The 10128-nt window shown below is 36.1% G+C and overlaps 1 pseudogene across 1 annotated transcript; it reads left to right on the top strand.

The window, feature by feature from the left end:
- The first annotated feature begins 2958 nt into the window (after nt 1-2958).
- On the top strand, nt 2959-5737 carry LOC149535534 (subtilisin-like protease SBT3 pseudogene; annotated as a pseudogene). The gene has a single exon (XR_016356782.1). The product of XR_016356782.1 is annotated as a subtilisin-like protease SBT3 pseudogene (transcript).
- Nucleotides 5738-10128: the final 4391 nt, after the last annotated feature.

The raw sequence follows: 10128 nt of genomic DNA, 5'->3' as shown, positions 1-10128 counted from the left end.
AATATGGGCAAGAAACATTAAAGAAGACTAAAAATAAGGGAATAGAGGGAAAACAATAATAGACCTTGTTAATTGGGATAGAATGTGTTGTCCATTGAAACTAGGAGGCTTCAATACAAGCAAATCTACCTTACTATGTGCCTTTCCAATCACAATATTACACATTTCATAGTCAAAGTGAGTACCTAATCAAAATTTGTTCTAAATCAAATTTGAACACACATTCTTACTCACTTTTATTCTCATGTTAATGTAGAGATAATAAACAAATGGATGGTATGAGTATTAATCTCACTCTCAAACATTATGAAAGTGAGACATCAACCAGAGCTTTCACATTAAGATTAGTGTAAGAGACCTAGGAATAAAATTGATCATGTCCATTGAAAGACAAGTGGGGTAGATAGTATTTTATTTTCAGGGTGGAGTTGAAAAAGGAAGTGTCACATATAATCAATGATATATTCCAAAACACTAAAAGCATGACCTACTCTTCCACTAATTATGGGTTGGAATATTGATTTTTTTATATTCAACTAAAGTCAAATAACAATATCAATTTCTTAAGGCATTGTCTATTTGTCTAGTAATTTATCTATTTAATTAGTAATGGGATGAAGCCGACAAGAATTATTATTTATTGAGATTAATTACTATTATATATCAAGCTCAAGTTGACTCAAACCCATGAGCTATCAAATGAGAGACTCACAACTTATCATTATGTTGTAAGGTGATCACTCTATTAATGTACTAAACTATTCATTGCACTATTTAATGCTTTTTAGTTAAAAAAGTTAAGAAATTCCATGAATAACAATACAAATAAATTTGAACAAAATCATTTATATAGACTAAACATATTTTCACAATTAACTTAAATGGAATCATAAACACTTGTTCCAATAAAATCAAAATAATATACAATATTTTTTCAGCCAAGTATTATTTTATATATACGATCAAGTAAAAAACATGAATCCCCAAAATTCTAATGGTTTTGTACAATTAATTATGTGGATTAGATTATCCGACACGCACAATAATGAAAGAAACGGAAAGGGTGTCGTATGGTATAAGATTTATATAAAAATGAAAGCATACAACGATTAAAAACTAAGGAAATGTTACATGTATATAAATTTCTTTAACAATGGTAAATTATTAAGGATATTGCACCGTGCTCAGGCCACATACATGTGAACGAAAAGACTATAAGCTAAAGTAATTGCATAAAACGCACGTTAAATTTTTAAAATAAATGTAATAGGGATATGTTCTGTCATGCAATTATGGCGATTGGAGTGGTGCAAACATGACGATGACCAGAACAATCGGACTACAGTTTTTCCCGTGACTCGTTGACGTGTGCGCATTTGCAGGTCAGTGGAGGAAGCCAGTGATCAATAAGGAAGTGACAAATTTATATGTCAATAAAGATGCTTCGCCATAAGTGAAGTGAAAGCTCGACTTCCACCAAACCCACTTTCGTCTCGTGTGTCACCTCAGCTATCGTCTAAGACCCGGCTAAAGCAATTGAAGTGCCTTAGTCGTGAGTGTTTATCTGCCAGGCTATTAATTTAACTTTTCTTGTCAAAGTTTATTTAATTTTTAAAATTATCATTGTTAATTCGGATCGTAGTAGACGATGAATCATAAGACATTTCTTTCAAATCATGTACTTGGCGATTGCAATTTTTCCTATCTACAATCTAAATAGCTAAAGCTCCAGAGAATCCTCGAGGTCATTTAAAACCAATATAAATCGAAAATTCGAGGAAATCCGCTTTAATTTGGTAGGCCGTAAATCCGCTTTCATAAATTAAATGACGACATTGACTATGAACAAGTGGGAAATAATAATAGATTCTGATGCCATTCCAGTCTATGCAGTAACCCATTGACTAGACCTTGACAAAGGAGGCCCTCACGGGAAGATAGACATTAATCTTTTTATTAGTCCCTGGGATCTAATGTTTTCGATGGGCCCTGATTCATTTTTTCAATTATTTTTTTGGGCTCGGACGATGCCATATTGTAAAGTTCTAGGAGGCAGTATTTAAAAAAACAATTATGATATGGTTATTCTTAATTTCTGATTGGAGGAATCAAAAAATAGTAGTTTTCGAGCCTTTTCGGATTTAAAAAATAGAATAAATTTTGGCAGCAGATGGAACATGGGATAAAGATGCATTGATTACGGAGGAATCTATCACTACTTTCAAGGTCGTTTCATCTTAAAGCAAATATCTTTTGCCAGCTGAATGACTATATTTTTCCATCTAGGTTACGCCCATTAGTACAAGTGCGCATGTTTCCAGATAATGATCCCAGAACGCTTAGATTTAAGATAAAAAAATGTACTTGATATATGGTATGTTTCTAACACGGCACAGAGAAAACTTTGCGCAGTTCATCATGTGTTGTTCAGAAACTTATATTGTTAATTTCAATTAGATGCTGGAGTGCAAACTTACTAGGTCAAGAGAAGATAACGCTGTGTTTAATAGAATCCGTAGCAAGATATAAATAACCTTGCTTTGTTTACTGTGCGTCAAATGCAATCTACAATTATAAAAATTTCTTAAGTCAAATAAAATATATATTTTTAAATCTTTTATTTTGTAAAAAAATGTAATTGTTAATTATAAAATTACATTGATCCTTGAAATTACATTGATCTATCATATATAAAAATTACAATTTTCCTTTTGGTCAATTTTAAATGATTTAATAGCTGTTATCTAAATCATAGATTTAGAGTTTGCAAATTGAAAGATTCAATTCGTCAACTTCAACTTCAATAAAAATAAGTTTTCTGAAAGTACAATTATAAGATAAATTGTAGCCACAAATTCTATCTTTCCACTTGCACATTAAATATATCAATTTATATAAACTTTGTAGATAATTTTTTTTTCTTTACACATTAGCATAAATCATTTCAGAATATTCTTATTCAATAAATTGTAAAGATTGATAGAAGACCTAAAACCTATGAGAAATAGGCAGCAACTCAAGCTCCGACCAAGAGCTCTTGTTAAGTAGGAAAAAAGATGTTCAAAAGTAGTAGCTACTACATCTGCCTTGAGATGGACGTCAAGAGCGTCTCTCTTCTGCTTCTAGCCTTATCAATGTCCGGTTTTGTTATGAGTGCAGGCAGCTTAGAGCCTGCCACAATTTATATTGTCCATATGGACAAAGCTGCCATGCCTAAGGAATTCAGCACTCACGTCCATTGGTATGCATCGCTGCTTTCATCTGTGAAACAAGTAGACCGGGAGCAGAAGGTAGAAGAAGAAGACTCGTATATCTATACATACGATACTGTAATGCATGGTTTCAGCGCCATGCTCACACAGTCTCAGTTAGATTTGCTGGAGGAGATGCCTGGCCACATATCGTCGTTCCCTGATTCCTTGGGAACGATGGATACCACGCATTCCACAGAATTTCTAGGTCTCAGCCCAGATAAGGGCATTTGGCCAGTGTCCCGATTAGGGCAAGACACAATTGTGGGCGTGCTTGACACGGGAATATGGCCAGAGAGCAGGAGCTTCAACGACAAAGGAATGGGACCAGTGCCTGCCAAATGGAAGGGGATTTGCCAGAGCGGTACTGCCTTCAACTCCTTGCTGTGCAATAGAAAGCTGATTGGAGCGCGCTATTTTAACAAAGCTCTGGTGGCCAAGTACGGGAATGCTAGCCTCGTCAATGACTATGATTCTCCAAGAGACTCTTATGGCCACGGAACGCACACATCGTCCACAGCAGGAGGTAACTACGTGGATGCCGTCGATTTCTACGGCTACGCCCCTGGTACAGCTCGTGGCGTGGCCCCTGCCGGCAGAGTCGCCATGTACAAAGTGATATGGTCGAATGGCAGTATGGGATCCGACGCTTTGGCTGCAATGGAGAGCGCGATAAGTGATGGAGTTGACGTTTTGTCCATGTCGTTTGGCTACCGCTCCCCTCCCTATCACCAAGACGCCATAGCGATAGGAGCCTTTGGGGCTGTAAAGGCTGGCCTTGTCGTCGTATGCTCTGGGGGGAATAGCGGGCCGGAACGCGGAGAGATGCACAACGGCGCGCCCTGGATTTTCACCATTGGCGCCAGCACAATCGACAGAGGTTTTACTGCTGCTTTGAAGTTGGGCGACGGTAGCGTTACCCAAGGCTCCTGCTTCTACACTAACCCTAACAGAAATGAGAGCTACTACATATCTCAGACCAAGCTTGTTTACGAGAGGGGAGACCCTGCATGTAAGAGACACTTTGAGGCTGCTGCGGTGAATGGAACAGTTGTGTTGTGCGCGAATATGAGCTCTTTGCTTATAGAAGCTCTAAAGCGTGCCGGAGTCCGGGCGCTTGTTTCGGTACCCAAGACCGAGAGTTACTCATTGTTTCCAGATGATGATTTCCCAAACGTTGTCATCAAACCAGAAGATGGAGCAGCTCTAGTCAAATATGCTTCTTCGACTACGAGTCCTGTTGTTGAAATACAGTTGGGCCTGACGGCTCTAGGCGTGAAACCTGCTCCTTCCATGGCGTCCTTCAGTTCTAGAGGGCCATATCCACCAAGCCAGAATATCATGAAGCCCGACGTTACTGCCCCCGGTGTTAGTATCCTTGCAGCATGGCTTCCGAATACAACAGAAGGAGATAATTATGCGATCCTCTCTGGCACGTCCATGTCCTGCCCTCATGCGGCCGGATTGGCGGTTCTGATGAAAGCTGCTCACAGCGACTGGAGTCCTGCAGCGATCAAATCTGCAATCATGACCACTTCTTACACTCTCAGCAATTCCAACAAGGCCATAATCGACCTTGGCTATAGCGGCAACCCTGCCACGCCTTTTGATATGGGGGCAGGACATGTGGATCCTAATAGAGCCGTCGATCCTGGCCTCATCTACGACATCAGCGTTCAAGACTATTCGAACTATCTGTGCACCCTCAATTACACCAACCAACAAATTCAATCAATTACCGGAACCTCTGGTACATGCTCTAGCGGCCTCGATTTGGGGTCGGACGGTCTAAACTACCCCTCTTTCACTGCAATTTTCAACAAGACCTCTGCATCGTCAGTGTCTTATACATTCAAAAGAACATTAACCAATGTCGGAGATGACATATCAAATTATAAGGCAGTTGTTGAGGTACCCAAAGGACTCAAAATCCAGGTGGTTCCAGATGTTCTAGATTTTAAAAAGAAAAGTCAGAAGATAAGTTTTACTATTGTAATGGAGATAGAGGAAGGTGTGGGAAACGAATTTGTGTTATACGGGTATTTAAGTTGGGTCGATAAGATCGGCCATGTTGTCAAAAGTCCGGTGCTTGCACTCTTTCATTAAAGTTTCTCATCTTTTCTACGTTACAGGACGAGTTCTTTGAAGACCAAAAAAAACATTCTCTCCGAGCCACTCTGGCTCCGGTCGTTTGTTTTCTAATAAAAACTGAATAATTTTGTTCTTGAGTAATTATTTGCAAGATAAAGTACGCAGGCATGCGAGTTTAACGACTGCCTACATTGTCTTTGTGCATCGATGAGAACACAAATAGTATCAAGATTTCCTAAATCTAATCGTCAGTGCATCGTAAATGCTAATGCGCATGCATTCATAGCTTTGTACCCGGCTATTCTAATGTAAAGCTTCACCCAAACAAATTGCGTAGGGTATTATCATAGCCTTTTTTCTTCTTTGGTACAATAATTATCATTATCTTTACAAAAGTTGAGGTCCTTCGCCTTGTTGAATGTGAGGGGTTATTATTCCCACCAACATGTCAAATTTTGGTGGTGCATTATTATTTTTCAGTGATTTGTTAAATTTTAATAGTAATATACAAAACAAGAATACAATTCTTTAATAGTATTAGGATATGTATTGAGTTATGACTAATAGTAATATATAAAATAAGAGATGTAATGCATCACAAATTTTTAATAGTATTACGATATGTATTGAATTAAGATTAAGCAAAATCGAAAGTTTAATGTTTTATATCTATTTATAGATATTGATTTTGAGAAAAAAAACACTGGTATAGCAATCTACATGTGAAATCTTATTAATACCTACTAGTTACACAGTAAAAATATCTATTGTACATATATGAATTTCTGGCATTGACTGCACCTCAAGATAGTATTACTAAGAGCATATAAGTATATTGCAAAGCTCATTATGTGAAATACCAAATCACTGTGGTATAGAGAACTAAACATACAATGTGCTCTCTTTTAAATAACATACATTCATTTTATAAGACTAAATCGTATATGATTTTTATAACGCTAAAACATGTCTAGGTAATTAACAATGTGGATGTTGGGCATTTATCATCAAGATCAATGTTCAACATTTAGTGACAAACTTTGTGGATGAGTTTTGAATAAACATAATCAGTTTGGGGTACTCCGAGCTAACTTGCATTGGCCCTTGCTAAATCAATAGTTGTAAACAAAAATTATTGACCCATTTCAACCACTCACACTTTTCATACATTTTTAGGTAAGAGACACTTTTGTTTTATAAAATTTTAAATGATTGAAATGTCTTATTATTTTTCTTGATCAACACTATGTTTTACTATTAATACTCTTGATTATAAAAAATGATGACACATTTTTTTTTTGGTGTGGTTTGATTATATGAGGCTTTGTAATGAATATTTGCAAAATGATATTAATTCTAGAAAGATGAATTTATTAATCATGAGAAAGAATAAGAAATGAACAACTAAAAAATGAGAGATAGGAAAACTAATGAAACGTGAGATCATACAACAAGATTAAATTGAATGACAAAGTTTGGGACTCGTTGTAACAATCCATATTTGAATGTGTTAATTCTTATACCAAGAGGGCAAAGAACTTGACTTCCACCTTTTCTTTATTTGATTCCAAAGTCTTGAAAAAATGGAATTAGATCAATATCACCTTTTGAGGTATTTTGATTGGCAAACAAGATAGGTCAAGAGAAGGAAGTAGAGTCAATGGGAACCTCCTTCAAAATCTTCATCAAACTCAACATTGTTGGGGTATCCAAGGGGAATCAAGGAAGATTAGAGGCGTGTTGTTATTTTAGGGATCATTTGGGTAAGATCTTAAGAGTGCTTTATTCTCATCTAGCAAATGACTACAATAATGTAGTGGAGGCACACACTCTCTTGGATGACATTAGAATAGCACTCAAAATGAGCATCAAGAAGATTCATGTAGAAGGTGATTTTCAATTGGTCACATTGTCCTTGTCATCCTCTTCCATCATCTCATGGGATTTACAATATGTCCTACATGAAGTATGGAGGATGCTTCTAAGATTCTTGTCATATAAGATATCCCATAGTTTTAGAAGTTAACAACTTGGTAGATCATATGGATAACCTAGGAACAAGCTTGGCATAGGGGTCTGCTTTAGTGGATGAGACCAATTCCGAGGCTTTGTTCACCAGCATAATCTCTCCATCCAACTAGGTGGTTGAGTGGATACTTTGGCTCAAAGATGCAAATCAGTGGATCTCTCAGATCCTAGCCTTAAAATTCTTCCCAAACCTATAGTAATCCTTATGGTATGTGCAACCTCCTAGCCATGGTTGGAATCAACATATTAGGCTTACATAGCCTTGGCATTGAGGTAGTACTTACAATATTCAAACCATATTAGTGTCTATATGCTATAAAAAACTATATTTAGCGCAATCTAGGAATCAAATTAGTAACAATGGATATCTTGATGTAAAGATGTACATCAATGGGTCTCTAGGATCATAGCCTTGATATTCTTTCCAAACCTATAATAATCTCAATGGTATGTGTGGTCTCTTGGTTGTAGTTGGAATTTGAATATAAGACATTTGAATAGCCTCGCTATGGAGGTATTATTATAACATTCAAATCAAATTAACCACTATAATCTAAAATACATACTACATTCAAAACAAGCCATCCATCAAATTACTGCTAGTTTGTTTGTCTTGGCTTATACCTATGATTGACTAGTTTGGGATAGAGCTAGATGTCAAGATGGTTACTACCCCACCCTTATTTGACCTGCAATGTCCCTTGGGAATGCTCGTGTGATGCTAGTTTGTTGGGTATTTGAGGTTCATTGTGGAAGGGAATACCTACACCATGGGGGTTTACTTGGGTAGTAGGGGACTTGCTTGACCCAACTATTCTTGTTTTTATCTATCCAATAACCAACATCAACTATAGACCTCCATTGCCAATAAAATATTTAAAATCACGAGCATAACATCTACATCTTTGTAATAATTTCTATTGGCTTAACTTAAATGCCTAGTTGGTGGTACTGGAAGAAGAGCACAATAGTTATGATTTCTATTCACAAGAATAGTTCACCTTACTGGTAGATCATACGTAGATGCAACCAACCACTACATAGTTGGCCTCCCTTATTGATGAATTCTCAAATAGCAGGGTCTTTTGTATGTCCTTGCATAATTATTGGTATCATTTGAGGAAGTCTTGAGGTAATTTTTGTATCTAAGTAGGGATAGGAGGATTTCTTCTTAGCTTTCCCTCCCTAAGCTCTTGAACTAGTTTTCTTTTAAAGATTAATAAATAAACTACATTGAGGCATGTCACTTTATCTTAGGAAAAAATAAGATTATGTAAACAAGAAAAAGATGGAAGAAGGTATATCACTAGATACTAAAGACATTTTTTCTACGTTTTAAATTTGCAATAGGTGCATTTAACTATTTTTGCAAAAAGAGAAAAAAAAAACCTACAAAAATAACTTTGAGTCTTCAAAATATGAGATAAGTTATTGGAGAGAGGTCTCACATGTAGCTATTGGTTCAGGTAGATCATTTTAATTTCCATGACTCATGGAAACTGACTTGTTAATGTTTTACAATTTTATATCCAAAGGGAACATAATAGTCCATCATCAATAGGTGAAAGTTTTGAATTTTTGGTTGAGTCAAGAGGAAAAATAAAATTATTCAAAGAATATACATTCTCAATTGAATATGATAAAGATATTGGTTCACTCCTATGACCAAACAAATAATTTTTTCTTAGGATAATGACTATTTCAATTGATGTGTTGACGATTTAAGTACAAATTCACCTTCTTAGGATTTTCTTTTACCTTTTCAATAATATTATGATCATGTTGCAAACATCCTAGGCTACCTTTAGTTTGTATCTAAAATATCTTCATTGTTGACCCCTACAAGGTTTTATCCTATGGTTCATGTTCCCCAAATGATCATGAGGAAATGTCCTTCCCTATAAATCCTTAGGCTCACCTTCTAAGTACCCAATACTTGAAAATTGGATCTTGATCTTTGTGATTCCCTAACTCTCTTAAAAACTTGACCTTTCCAAAAGGTTTCTAACTTAGCCTAGTCATTTATAAAAATAGGGATCTCCAAACCTTGTGTGTATTGCAATTACTATGGGTGCTTACCATATGGGCCTAGCATCGTATTCAAACTATTTTATCAACTTTTATCAATCTTAAGGCCATAAGAAATGTACTAACCCTTTTCTCTCTCAAAATATTATGGAATCTTGGGATGTGAGGAAGGTTGTTGTGGGTGTTTGTTCCTTCATTGTGACTCTTAAATTAATCTCGGCTATTACAGGTTTTAGTATGGAAGGTGTTAGGATTTCATGAAATACATAGATATCATTCAAAGAGGCTCTTTAGCTTTGCATCTAAGGGGAGAAAATTATAATACTACATTATTATTTGAAAAAAAATGATATTTAGGGGTTATAGTTTAAAGTAGTGAAGTTCCTCATTTGGTTCATCACTTGTGAAGGTAGGTATAAGTGGTTCCACTACCATATGTTTTCTATGCATAATCATGATTTGTTTTTCTCCCTCTTTGGATTGATTCCTCTCTTTCTCTTTATGTGGAAACATACAAAGTGAATGGTTCTCTTCCTGAGTATTGTGAGAATATTTATATACTTTATGAGTTTCACAAGAATTGGGTGCTTTAGAATTCCCCTCATTTAGTGGCTACATTGAACAACTAGGTCCTCTTAGCCATTTTTTTCCATTAAAATAGGCACATACCCCCATTACTCCCAAAACTGCCTATGTGTCTATTGTGCATGTTCTTCCCTCCTGCAAAGTT

Source organism: Cupressus sempervirens, chromosome 10 (assembly GCF_028749045.1).
Source record: "Cupressus sempervirens isolate cs-2001-9-10 chromosome 10, ASM2874904v1, whole genome shotgun sequence".
NCBI classification, from domain to species: domain Eukaryota; kingdom Viridiplantae; phylum Streptophyta; class Pinopsida; order Cupressales; family Cupressaceae; genus Cupressus; species Cupressus sempervirens.
Note: the sequence above shows the minus strand (reverse complement) of the source record. Positions and strands in the feature narration are given on the sequence as shown.